Source organism: Aedes albopictus, chromosome 3 (assembly GCF_035046485.1).
Source record: "Aedes albopictus strain Foshan chromosome 3, AalbF5, whole genome shotgun sequence".
NCBI classification, from domain to species: domain Eukaryota; kingdom Metazoa; phylum Arthropoda; class Insecta; order Diptera; family Culicidae; genus Aedes; species Aedes albopictus.
In genome coordinates, this window is record NC_085138.1 from 317,643,045 (window position 1) to 317,656,848 (window position 13,804).

At 39.0% G+C, this 13,804-nt stretch overlaps 1 protein-coding gene across 2 annotated transcripts in view; it reads left to right on the forward strand.

Annotated features, from left to right (window-relative positions):
- The first annotated feature begins 9,618 nt into the window (after positions 1-9,618).
- Positions 9,619-13,804, forward strand: part of LOC109401225 (uncharacterized protein DDB_G0284459) — a 337,393-nt gene continuing 333,207 nt past the window's right edge. The window contains exon 1 of one of the 2 annotated variants that reach the window (XM_062842581.1): positions 9,619-10,406. The gene's annotated coding sequence lies outside the window, so the exon portion shown is untranslated. The remainder of the gene's footprint in view (positions 10,407-13,804) is intronic. The other variant, XM_062842583.1, reaches the window with a different exon arrangement.

A 13,804-nucleotide genomic window follows, 5' to 3' on the forward strand; every position in this document is an offset into this window, starting at 1 on the left:
TGAAATTTTTATCCATATAGAGGAAAATAAGTCAAATGTACAATACCATACAAAAATTACACTAGTTTACAAAGTAAAACGAAAGTCGTGAACTTGTGTCAACGACCAAAATTTTTGAAGCATAATTAAGCGCTGATTTCGAAACCGTGCTTCAAAAAATTTAAAGTAGAACAGTTTTTGAGTTTTAGCTCAATATCGAGTTTTACAACTTTTAAAAATATGGAATTTTATAAAATTCAAATATCTTGGGTTTTGTTCAACCAATTTTAAATCTTTTTCCATAAATTAAAAGCTGAATATAATACCATTCGATCATCTGAATGCAGGTTTTGCGTCAGATTGATGAAAATTAAGATATTGGTGAGTTTTGGGGACAATCTTCTTAAATTTTGGCAAAATTTCGAAAATTTTTTGAAGAAATTTATTTTTTTCAATAAGAAAAGAACAATTTAAAAATTCTTTTTCAACGTTTATTTGACATATCATATGTGGGTGAAGAAATTTATTTTTTTCAATAAGAAAAGAACAATTTAAAAATTCTTTTTCAACGTTTATTTGACATATCATATGTGGGTGAGTTACAGTAAAAAAATCAGCTCAATCGGAGCTTTGATTGCAGAGAATGAGATGTGTGAAGTGAGCGACTTTGCTTAAAAATAGAACAAAAATCGATTTCAAATCATCAACCTTGTATGGAAAGTCGAAAAAATTTCCGCTCTACTGTAATTTTTTTCCTTCGCGTTTTCGAACTCAGGGCATGATTCTACACCAAAAACGATCATCAGCTTACCGAGTTCAAAAATGCTGTAAACTAGTGTTATCAAATGTGTTCTTCCTTCAATCAAAATAGGATCTAATATATCTTATTAGAGATAATTTGAGAACAGAAGTGGAAAATTGGATATCAACACGAAAATTTATTGGCATTGATGTAAAAAAATACATTTTTTCGAAAAAAATCCAAAAAAGTATCAATTCATTGATAACTTTTTTTAACGATTAAAAAGTACCTATGTTTTAATAGTTTGTGAAGCATTTACATATTGTTAGTGTACGTTCAAAATTTCATTTAATTTTGTTCACTGGTTTCCGAGATACGACAGCTCAAAAATGAGTTGTCTAAACATAGTGTTTTACCCGAACGGTTCTAACTATGCGAAATATTAATCAATCGAGCCCAAATTTGTACCAATGATGCACATATAATAAGTTGACAAACATCCAAAATTTGAGATTTTTAATGCGCTCTGTGGTACCTTGTGGTATGCACATAATAAATTATTGTATTACTCTATTACGTTTAGCGTGTATGTTTACATTGAGTATCTGTCATATGTGGAGATGTTGTTATTGTTGTCTGGAGTGTGAATCATTGTATGTAATATTGAAGTATCGGTACTAAAGTATATACAAATAATGAATACAGTTGTTGAATAATCATTACAGAGAAAGATTCTCACACGCTCTATGAAAAGTTATAGCATGTTGAACTTTTTTGTGAGTGAAAAAAAAGTTGCTTATCCCAAACATTTTGGCCATCCCCTGTATATTGAAAAGAGGGCCTTATTTTTAGGGACAACTTTGTAGAAGACCATATTAATCTAGAAAATCATTTGAAGGCGCTGAATGCATCTTTCCTCGTAAATCTGTTTCGTGGACCATTGTGCAATGGCTGCCTGGCAAATACCGAAAGCACAGGTCTCGTCATCTAAGCTATTGTCTATCCGGTTGGAATCAAGACCGACATTCAATCAAAAATTGCCATTTCCTTGGACCACAAGTGTCGCATCTGTTTCGCATCTAGTGCGCTGTGTTGCTGACAACAACGGGAAGGATGCGCACTACATTTGACATGATTAAAAAAACGTCGCGAGTTGGGTCGCGTCGCGACTTGATTGTGCGAAGTCCGGTTTGGTGGCGGCCCGACAATACAAACAGAGCTGAAAAAGCAGTGAGTTGCTTTCAGGTATCAGAAGGCCGGCTCCAGAGGCACGTTATCCTCCATTTGGGACATTTGTGCCATCGCCATACATATGAGCCTATTTCATCATTTACCTGAGGGAGAATGGGACAAGGGATGGGAATTGGGAAAGGGAAAGGTGATGAAATAGGAAGGGGTGCCCTAGAAGAGGGAATGCCCTGAAAAGGACACTGTAAAACGCATAAGCGTAAAAAGAGCGTATAGCTCATTGGAGGCAGCTTGCGACGTCATGCGACTTTCAATATGACATAGAAAGGCACGTCATCAAAAGCATCCTCAATATTCAAGAAATCACCCAAGCAAAAACTACGTTTGAGCGAGTGCTTTCTTGAAAACGTACACAACTTTGTGTAAAAGAGTCACTGTGGACATCCCAAATTGGGAGACATGTGAGTTCACATGAACAGGCATGTTAGCCAGACGAACATCACAGATGTGATAATCGACAATGCGTTTCGAGCATTTCAGAAAGAACGACGTAACCAGATAAATCTGGAACTTATTCCTTCTTTTTACAACGCGCGCACCCTTTCGGGATAAAACTACAGAGTAATTTCACGCCATGAAAATACCCAATAGAAAACTACAAGAGTTCAAAACATGTTTGAAAAACTCAAATCCCTCTGGAGAAAAATAGGACAAAGCCCCATTTGCTGCAGGAGATTTGAAGTAAGCAGAGCTTTTTAGTGCCCACTAAATCGATTCTATAGCTACAATCCTCGGGGTAGAAGCTAAAGATTCGTAGCTATACAAAAGACTGGTTTATCCGAAGACATTTAGAACTTGAACAGGTCCGAGTTCCATTCAGGAATACCTCTTTCGGTCTGCACAGACCGCAGAGGACAAGCTTCTTTCAAAGCAGTAGCTATGGTATACCACAATGAAGGGCGTTATAATAACAAAACCATAATGAAACTCTCTTGGAGCAGCAATGGAAGCGAGTTATCCATAAAATGTGAACGCAACCAATTATTACAGGTTCCCTAGCTTGTTGAGCAGGGACGCCTGAATACGCAAAGTTTGCGAAGGAACACTCCAAAGTGCAAAAAGATCAAATGGAGAGTCCTCATCTGACACATGCCAATCAGCCAACCAACTGACAAATTCTGCTCATGCAGAGTTGGGTTAGGTGCAATTCTACACTGAAATAAATTTTGTTGTGGAAACTACCGATTCCATAGTAAAATTACTAACCGTACCTATGATTCTCAACCGACAACAAAATCTGTTAAGGTAACTGAAATATGCTTGAAATTACAATGCATTCTAGTAAATTCAACTAAAAGCATAGTCGTCTCAACAACAAAACATTGTTAATTTTTCCAGGACACGCATTTTACAACACAGTATGGTTAAAAATACAATGCTCATTTATTAAATTGAGATTATTTTTGGTTATGTTAACTGCACTGCTAGTTAAGTTGACAGTGTTTTAGTGGAATTAACTGGAAATTGTTGTCGGTTGAGAATCATAGGTACGGTTAGTAATTTTACTATGGAATCGGTAGTTTCCACAACAAAATTTATTTCAGTGTATGTTAAGTTAACCATGAACTGTACTACCTAAGTATTCCATCAAAGTGAAGCATCTCAAATCAATGTTTGAGCTACTTCAGATGCCAAATATCAGCGAAAAGATGCTGAAAACAAGAGCTTACTTGAAGGCATCCATAAAGAAAGGTTGAAACATACTGTTAACGTTATTCGAAAATATACCATGCTCGAGGCACGACAGTTCATATATAATGAAAAAAGCAAAGCTGGGTTCACAAGGTAACCTATACAGAAGTTACCCTACGAAATTGAACTTTTTGAAGTAGATCCACTTGGGCTACATACGCTTTTTACGCTGAAAATTGATCTGAGGTTTCCTTGTCGTAGCCACTACCCAAACTAGACAGGATTACACTCTTCACAATCACAGCACAAAAAGGAAACATCAACGACCAACCAAATCGGTGTCAATTGAAAAACGCCAATGGCGAAAACGCATTAAGCGAACCCATATAGGCAGTAATGTAAGCTAATTAACAACATTTGAATAACCCCGCCCTTATTTAGCCTCAAATTGCTCCGGTTAGCGCAGTAAGGGCGTAATACTGTGGAGGACGCCCTAATTCTCCACAGGCTCCGTTTGTGGTTAGGTTTTTATTAGACCCCCCCTAACCATTCATTCTTTGGCACGGTAAGCATAAAGCCGCATAACACCATGAATTAGGGGTCACCTGTTTAGTGGACTCTTACCACTGGATCAGGCGGTCCGTAGTGTTATTCTTAGCCGATTGAGATAACCGCTACCGACACTACACAGCTATCTAGGCTGATCGGGAAAAGAAGTTAACATTGATGGTCAACTTCCAAACGAACCCGAACAGCCGGCAAGTCCGGTTTGGTGGCGGCCCGACAATACAAACAGAGCTGAAAAAGCAGTGAGTAGCCTTGCTCACTTGCGGTAAACATTTAGTATCATTTCGTTATCGGGCATTTAATGGAGTTTTAGGTTCTAAAATCATGCATAAGGGTACTGCATGAAATTTTCGCCATCTCTTTCACTCTTACAGACATTTTGTAAACAGCAAGGCCAAGAAACCTCAAAATCCCATACAAAATCAAAACAATGTAAAGCCCTATATGAGTATATTTGGTATGGGGAAAATGTCTGGACCAGAAAAACCAAGATGGCAGTTCCAAATTCAAGATGGCGACTGTTTAATGGTGTTTTAGGCTCTAAGACCATGAATATACAAGATACAAGTTAGCACCAAACCACGGTCGTCCACCATAAAGGAAACGTGACCCGGACAGCACACCGGTCAGTGCACCGAGTCGCGAACGTTGAGTGCTTAGGTTAGCAGAAACAGTGCGTAGGTCCAAAGGGTAGTTACTAAGTAGAACCGATCGTGTGATCGATATTAATTTTCTGTTGAAATAAAATCAGTCTTGACTCAACTGTCATGATGTGCAGTCTTTTTTAAAAACCCGAAACCCTCGGAAAGAAAATTGCTTACAATATACAAGATGGCGCTCGAAAATCCAAGGTGGTAGCTTAAAAGTCAAGATGACGACTTTTGAATGGAGTTATAGGCTCTAAAGCCATTCAATATGGGTATATTTGATATGAGCAGGGATATGAGGAAGATGCACGGAGATCGAAAATGTCGACCAGAATATCCAAGATGGCGTCTCGTAATTCAAGATGGTGGCTGTTGTAACCGTTCGGTTCCAATTTTAACTTGAAGGCTCCACCTCAAGTAGTTTTTTTTTTCCTAATTATGACCTTTCCAAAAGGCAAACCAGAACAATCACACTCACTGGTTGACAAGTCGCGAGTGAGTGCGTGTTCCGCATTGATGCCATGCCAGGTCAGACAAGATGCGAGAGAGTTCGAGCAGTTTGAGCTTGGGCAAAACACTTACACAGCCCTGTTGATGCCTTGCTCGCCCACAGATGGTGCTGCGTACAACAGGATGGGCAAGCATGAAACGCCAGAACATAGAGGCCATTTCGGATTCTTATGCTGAATGGCGTTCTATAAAAGAAGCATATTGGATGCAAAAATTTCTCTTTTTGTACAAATTGTGATCCTCGTAAGAAGTTGTAGTGCGCGCGCGTGTAAATAGTAAACGTAAATGTAAGAAATGTGTAATAATTGTTTTTCGTTGGTGAAATTTCTTTAAAAATTAGTGTTGTTCATTTTCTTATATTATAGGTTTTGTTAAAAGTTACGAATAAGAATGTTAGTAAATGTGTTATATTAAAATTGCTCGTTGATATTCTGTTAGTACGGTTAGTTGCGTGAGTATCTAAAATGTAACCTAAAACTAATATTATTCAATTAAATTATAGTAAAAATGCAATGAAGAAGTGCACAAACAAAAAAATTACAACTAATGAGTTAAACGAGAACATAAAAAGTATAAGAAAAAGGTAATTATAGTGACAAGAAAAAGTTAGAGGTTAGGTGTGACGTTGTAGGGTGTTAATCCATAGTGTTCAGGTCCACGTCAAGGGACCTTTTTCTTTGTATCTTTCAACAAGTTACTCGACAGTGCGGCGATGAAAGAGTTTCCCGTGGCGAACGTGAGGTTTCCGGCGAAGCTGATACCGACGATATGGCAGTCCGATAATTCTCGGATACTTTTTCAAAACGACGTATAATACACGCAAATCCTATGTTGATACGTCGTTTTGAATAAGTATCCGAGAATTGTCGGCTCCAGTACTATTCCGCCATTGTCTCCAGCCACGGTCACCGCCATTGCCGGTCGAGACTCCGATCATCTTTAAGAAGCCAGACACCCTTTACAAACGCAACCACTCCACTCCGCAACCGTTCCACTCCGGATCCGTTAGAAAACACCAAGAAAGCATGCAAGTAAGACCCCTATTGTGACGTCACAAATAAATTGTTAATATAACTAGCCTCAGGTGTAGCCTATCCTTGGGAAGAAAGAGCAGCCATGAGTTTCTAAGGCCTTTCACCAATGTTCCTTTGCTTCGTTTCTCCGGGTTCACAACGGAACCGTCAAGCCTCGTCTTGTTTGGATCGCAGTTGTAGTTAGTTGACCCCCCCCCCCCTTTTATTATTATTTGCCTGTTCTGTAAATACCAGCCTTTCTGTGAAGAGCCTTCTTAAATTCTGCTCCTGCTTGGATGAATCATCCTCTGCCTGAGTATTGGGTCAATGAAATACCGTAAACGACCCTGTAGATCCTTATCCCGCTGAGCCAGCGAGTTTCACTGTTTAATGGATGTTTATACCCCGGACAGACATGTGATACGAGTGTGATTCCTGTACAACGGTATACAGTGTCAAGAAAATTTTAGCAAGACTGACTTGGACTGAGAGAATTTCCAGTATGGCACTCATTTCAAGCGCAATTGTACAGTGATTCTTGTATCACATGTGTGTCATAAGTAAAGTATTAGGCTCTAAAATCATGAATATGGATATATTTGATATGTTGAAAATGTCTGAAGTTCAAAAATGGCGCCCGTAATATTCAAAATGGCGGCTGTTTAATGGAGTTTGAGGCTCCAGAACCATTCAATATGGGTATATATTGTATGGGGAAGTAGTCCGGAGTCCAAAATGGCAACCAGAATATTCAAGATGGCGGACTTGAATCCAAAATGGCGGCTGAAAATTCAAGATTTCAACTTTTTAAACTCTTAAATCAAAAATCAAACATCAAAAGCCAGATAAGCGATAGGGAATCGCGCCACTTGGGCGGTGGCTTCTATATTCGTCTGTTTTCCACTATAACTCAGTCAAATTTGAATCAATTGACACAACTTTTGGAATGTGATGAGATAGGTATAGTATCTACCCGTGTACAACATTTCAAGTCAACTGGTTCAAAATTGACTGAGTTATAGTGGAAAACAGACGAATATAGAAGCCACCGCCCAAGTGGCGCGATACCCTATAATTTCTGTCGTCATGAAATTGATTTTTGTTAAACGTTTGAAAGTGCGATATTCATCAGCATGTTACTTGAGTTTTGTCGAAATGGGTTTTCGAAGGCACAAGAAAGGCGCCACCACCGCTAGGTGGATTAATTAAAAAAAATCACAACCATTCCTCCAAATGAATTTTATATCTGAGGGAGTCTATCAGTGGCGTAGCCACGGGGGGGAGGGGGAGTGTTTAGGGACTCCCCCTCCCCCATGAAATGCTAAGTCATTTATTGACGACCCCTTATCAGACATACTTGTCGTTTTATTCTCATGTGAGAATGCTTATTTTAATGAAAGTGTTTAAACTGTAGACAGACTTTATTTTTGATGATTTCTACGGAACAGAAATCCTGAAACGGACCTGCTGAGCCGTACAAATGTCGGTGTTTTCGTTCCCCATAGAATCCTCTGCGGATAGTTCTGTGGGGTAGTAGTGACCATTTATCCGTCATACAAACCATTTATTGCCGGCATCCATACGATACGACCCACAAACAAACACCTACTCTTTAGTAGGTATCCATAGTAACGCACGAGGGGTTAATTCTAACAAACCTATAACCGCCTCCTTCGTTGTGTTCCATTCGCGACGATTTCAGTCGCGTCGCGAGACTTCGTAATATGTACTGCTAAGTGCTAGCAAAATTCTTCTTATAAGTATACTCACACATCGATGCACAGTGGACTCCCACTAAAGTGATTTTGTGGAAGATTATCGAGTGAGCAATCAAAATTGTAGGTGGATGGTTATTGGATAAATATCAGTTCATTTAGCTTGATTTGCTATGACTGTTGAACTAAATTTCTTACACCTCGTAGATTGTAGAGGGCTTCACTGTTACCGCTGGAACTCCGCGGGGCACCACCTGAGCATTTTTCAACTCAATAATGTGTATGGAGCAGACATTTAACAGCTCCTAATAGTTGTAGTATAGGTACCAAGCCTACACACGACATCATATGGCAAAACAGCAGTGCAGTTGTATGTAGGGTTGTTGTCGATCAATGAGCCATGTAAACGACGCGACGTCGCCGCAGAAAAGGGAGAACAACGACGGCCAAGTCTACCTATAGCGATTGAGATTGATTTCCTCTGTGTGGTGCTACAGCGACCAGCAAAAAAAAAAAGAATCCATTATGTAGTGACTACAGGTTTCAGGTCAAAAACTTATTGTAAAAATGGCAAAATTTCCTATTTAGTTATTAAGAAAAGTTCGTGATCCGATCTGTGATCGAACCAAGATCGAACCCGTCACCCTCAGTTTTATCTTGCTGAATAACCGCGTGTTCACCTTGTAGATATGGTAGGGTATTAGTTCCCTTCTTAAGCATGTGGCTCCCATTTTCATCCTACGAAAAACAAAGGATTGAAGCATTGTTTGTTTTGTTTCATATTTTTGTATTTTTTGTTAGAAGTGAGCACGCATGAAAACAAAAAGAACGGAATCAATCGGTGCCGTAATCGCTTGTTTTCGAATAGGATGAATATGGGAGCGTGAGATTACTGATGGCACACATACCCTATATTGTATCTTGCAAGTATTTTTTGACTGAAAACTGTTGCCACTATGTTTCACCACTCACTGTTGTTAGTGGGTCGATTCGGTTTTGATTGGTATGTCGCAGTTTTTGGTAAAGATCGTAAACCGGTGGGAGCAAATTGCTCAATGCACGCGGAGGTTTTCATTGAGTTTATACCTTAAGGTTTGGTTTACACATGCAGCACCAAATTCCAATATTTTAACTCAGTTCTTCAGAGCTTTGTTTGGCGAGTTCTGCTAAACTGCTGAACAACAGCGTGACACAGTTATTCGAATCGCAGTAGGTTAGCCTAGCCGCAATCAGTAGTGTGCGAAGTGTTCTCCTCACGCCACGCGTCTCCATCAAGGTGTGCTGTGCACTTGTGTCAGTTGCGTCGTGTCAAAGTGGAACTCATTATTTAAATCAGTAGGGAAAAAAAGTGAAAAATAAAAGCAGTTCTTTCCTTTTGTGCGACCGCGTGGTGCGTTGGAAGAACTCTACAAGAGTGCAGCTTGCAGTACCTAACAATTCAAGTAAGAAACGCTTTTGTGCAACCCGCACAGATTCAGGAAAGTGCGGAGGCGGTTCACCGCGCGAGAGGAGAAAGGAAGTTTGAATTCTCGCGGGCCGCGGTGCAGCAGGAACGGCGTCGGCGTTCGTCGTTGTCGTCATCGTCGCGTTGTTGACCAGTACTCGATAGGTACTCCGCCTGGTACTCGCAGGTGAGCTTTTCGGTCGCGTTTTGTCAGTCGCACGTTTCGCGTCGTTGTGGTTGCGTTGGTAACGTTCGATAAATAAACAGTCAGAGTGAGTGCGTGTTTTCGATGGTTGAATGTGTCAAAAATTGCGCCGATTTCGAATTTCACATTAGGTGGGTAGAAAGGTACATGCATATAGCACAGTGCTTTGCATACAATCTAGACTTTCGATCGATACTGGATACTTGGTCGTTCACTTTTGCTAATTAGCAAAACAAAAAAGTTATCGGTGCGCACTGCGGGGAACCTGCTGATAGCGATTGATTGGTGATTAGTGAGTGCTAGTGCTTTGGTGGGTTTTCGTGCGGTAACGAAGAAGCGAAACATTCGCAAAAAAAAAAAACAACGTAAGCAATGTCCTAAACACCACCCGGAGAAGACAAAAAGTGAAAGAGTGCTACGACGAAAAAAAAAAAAACAAACGAACAATTAGTTACAATCAAACGAATAACGAACGAGATAACGAGAGAGATTACAACGACCTCGCGAAAAAGATATCATTGTTGTGCGGTGGGTGACGACACGACGATGACGATGAAAGTGGGTGAAACGAATGCTGTTGCATAGCTCAGCTGTTATCTGAAAAGTGAATGTTTAAAGACTTAAGCCTCAAGTGGTGCTAATGAATCAATGGATTGCAGATCGATGATTACAACTCAAACATCGCAGGAAGGAACACACTAAAAGTAAGCAAGATTTCATGTGTAGGGGTGGTATCGATTTAACCATTCAAAACCGGATTTTTTTTCAAGCGTTATGTATTATGAGGTTTTCTCTACGTATTTCTGTAGTTTTGGTGGTCAATGAATAGCTTAAAAACGGTAGAATATTATGAAGATTTTTTTCTGGATATCCTAGGTCGTGCAAGCTGTTCTTGAGTCTAGATCTTAAAGTCTACGGATGCAACGATAACTCCTTTCATTATACAATGCAACGATTTGTAATCTATCATGTCCAGTAAGTCTTCTGAAAATTTATTAGACAATATCAGTCTGAACTATTATCACTTTATACTTAATTTAGAGGTTTTCCGTCTAGAATAGAATAAACCGTACTTAGTTATTTTACAAAGATAGAGACCTATCGTTTATTGCTCCGAGTTTTATACATGCTTCGGTCACTCATAATCATGAAATGAGTATCTCACAACTTCGTGTTACCTCGTATAATATAGGTATCGAAAAAGGGGATTTCCCTTTTGGTCGAATAGAACATATCAGTTCTCCACCGTTAAGTTAATCTTTACTAATCTATCATTGAAATAAAATAGCAAGTATCAAACAAATAATTGTAGAATCATCTTAATAGTTAAACAGAACATTGAACTAACAGAGATCTAAACTATTCCATGTGTATTGTCTTTTTTTTCAGAAACATTTCAGTATTAATCCTTACATTCTAGATCCGCAATTCAATAAACAATTACATAAATATTTTGAACTCAATAAACTTGATAGCACTTCTTCCCTGGGCTTGGATTATATCTTCCAGGAAGCTTTGATTTCAGGCATGTGGTCGATGGCCTTTGCAGTAATGATTGGAATAGCTGAATGTATAATCAATGGCAAACAATTCTGTAAGAATCAGATCTTCAAGTCATCTTATATAGTTATACTGATCATGACGCTGCATAGTATATCGAACATTTGTCGAAGTCATTTATGTGCCGGGAAAATATAATTCCAAGTTGGAGAGCATATTACAAACTGAGGGAGGGTAATAGGCCCAGTCAGACCCCTGAATGGGCAATGTGGGTTATTTTATGGGAATGCCATTGAAGGTTTGTAATATTCTCCGAGGCTTTCGAAATCCAACAGGGCGCGTCCCCGGGTTGCGGATAGGGGGAAAAGGGAGATTTTTCACATTTGTACTGTAATCAGCCAATGTGGTATTATCTCCTATGGTGTTGTAGTGCAAACGAATGATCTCATTATATGGGAATTCGAACCTTGTAATGTATTGTTTATCAACTTCAATTTTCTAAGCTTGATAAGGTTTTGAAGACAAACATGAGATGAGAGAATTGCCTAATAGGAAAGTCACATCAGCAAAGCTTTTACATATGCAAATGCTATCCATGGGGTCATGTCTAGCATTTAATATGCATGGCAATGACTGATTCTTACCTAGCAGGGGTACTACAAGACCACGCGGACAATTCGATTAAAGGCTTAATTGGGGATAATATATTTTCCAGAACTGTAGGAACATTTTTTCCGGGGTGACTGGCGAGCCGAAGAGGGTAGAAGTTTCCGTTTGTTATAATTGACAAAATAAACAATCGGGCGCTTTTTCTTTCTATGACTTGCTTGGTATTTTGTGAATTATTGTTTTTTGGTTTTGGAAGGTATGCGATTCACTATTGAGCCTTAAAATTATTTTGCATCTGAATAGCATTGATATTGTCAAGTCTGTACCAACACCCTAATCCCACACCAAAATACCCTTTTCCTATCCCATGGCGTTTATGTGGTCAGCAAAGACTATTCAGCCATTACCCCTCCTTATCATCGGCTTTGGACTGACTTGCGCTCTCATTGCCCCACCAAATGCTGCAAAATGAAAATGAAAATGAAAATGAAAATGAAATAAACTTGATAGCACTTCTTTTAGTTTGTAAAATCCGATCACGCGATAGCGAAAATTTCAATAATTGCAGAACACTTCTAGTTCCTTCCACTTTACACCGTGCTTGGCGGCTCCTCTCTCGTGGTAGCTTTCGAACGCGAAACACTTCGCGTGATTATTTCTCCTCGTAAACATGGTATCTTATTCCTCCGTCTAACTGCTTCGGGTTCAGGGTTTCCAATCTCCGGGAAAATTGGCTTCGGCTCATTGGGAAAACCCAGAAACTCCTAAATATTTTGCTCTCAAATTGGCCAACTCACTTCTCACAACCCTTTTTTCCACCTCTTCAAGATTCATTCCGTCTTCCATTAATAATTTCTTTTTCAGTTCTTCGTCCCTCAAACCTAAAATAATGCGATCCTTTATAGCTTCATTCTTATGATCACCAAATCCGCAGTTTTCCCCTAACAACTTTATTGCAAGATTGTAATTTTCTGCTGATTCCTCAATGCCCTGGCTGCGATTATGAAATCTATAATTTGGCTCTGTTTGTCAAAACGTTCTTTTAATTTCTGGACCATTTCATCATAACCAATTGTATTCAAATCTTTGTTAGGATACAGAAATTTCAACTCCTCAAAAAGCACCGGTCCCCCAAGCGTTATTAACAAACTCTTTTTATTATCATCATTCACCTTGTTCCAAAATGGCCGAAACGTGCGCTTCTGCCTAATCGAAACTGGCCGAATCTGTTCACTAAAGCTTTGTTCTCGAACAATAGATTCTTTTCACCCCTCAAACAATCACTTTTTCAGCTTTGTTAAAAAAATACGCTTTGTTCCTTTTTTTTTAGTTTAGTTTTTCCAACGTCGATTTTTCACAATTTACTAAATATATCACAATGTGGCCGTGGTCTTAAATCCGCACTACAGTTAAAAAAAACTAAATCCGGAAATTACTTTCCAAATTTGTTATCCACCAAACGCCGGTGGAGAATTTTCCTCGCCGACACTGAACTATTATCACTTTATACTTAATTTAGAGGTTTTCCGTCTAGAATAGAATAAACCGTACTCAGTTATAGATTTACAAAGATAGAGACCTATCGTTTATTGCTCCGAGTTTTATACATGCTTCGGTCACTCATAATCATGAAATGAGTATCTCACAACTTCGTGTTACCTCGTATAATATATCGAAAAAGGGGATTTCCCTTTTGGTCGAATAGAACATATCACAGTCTAGATATCATACGTCATCCAAACTGTTACTGAGTTTATATCCTGCACCCGTAGACTTAGGTGTAACGGAAACTTCTATCATTATACAATTCTACGATTTATCTATCATGTCCAGTAAGTCTTCTGAAAGGTTAATAGACAATATCAGATCAGTCGGGATATGCGAAGTATCCAAACTGTTCTTGAGTTTGTAACTGAGTACGGTATAACGGAAACTTCTTTCACTATACAAAGCTACGATTTGTAATCTATCATGTCCAGTAAGTCCTCTGAAA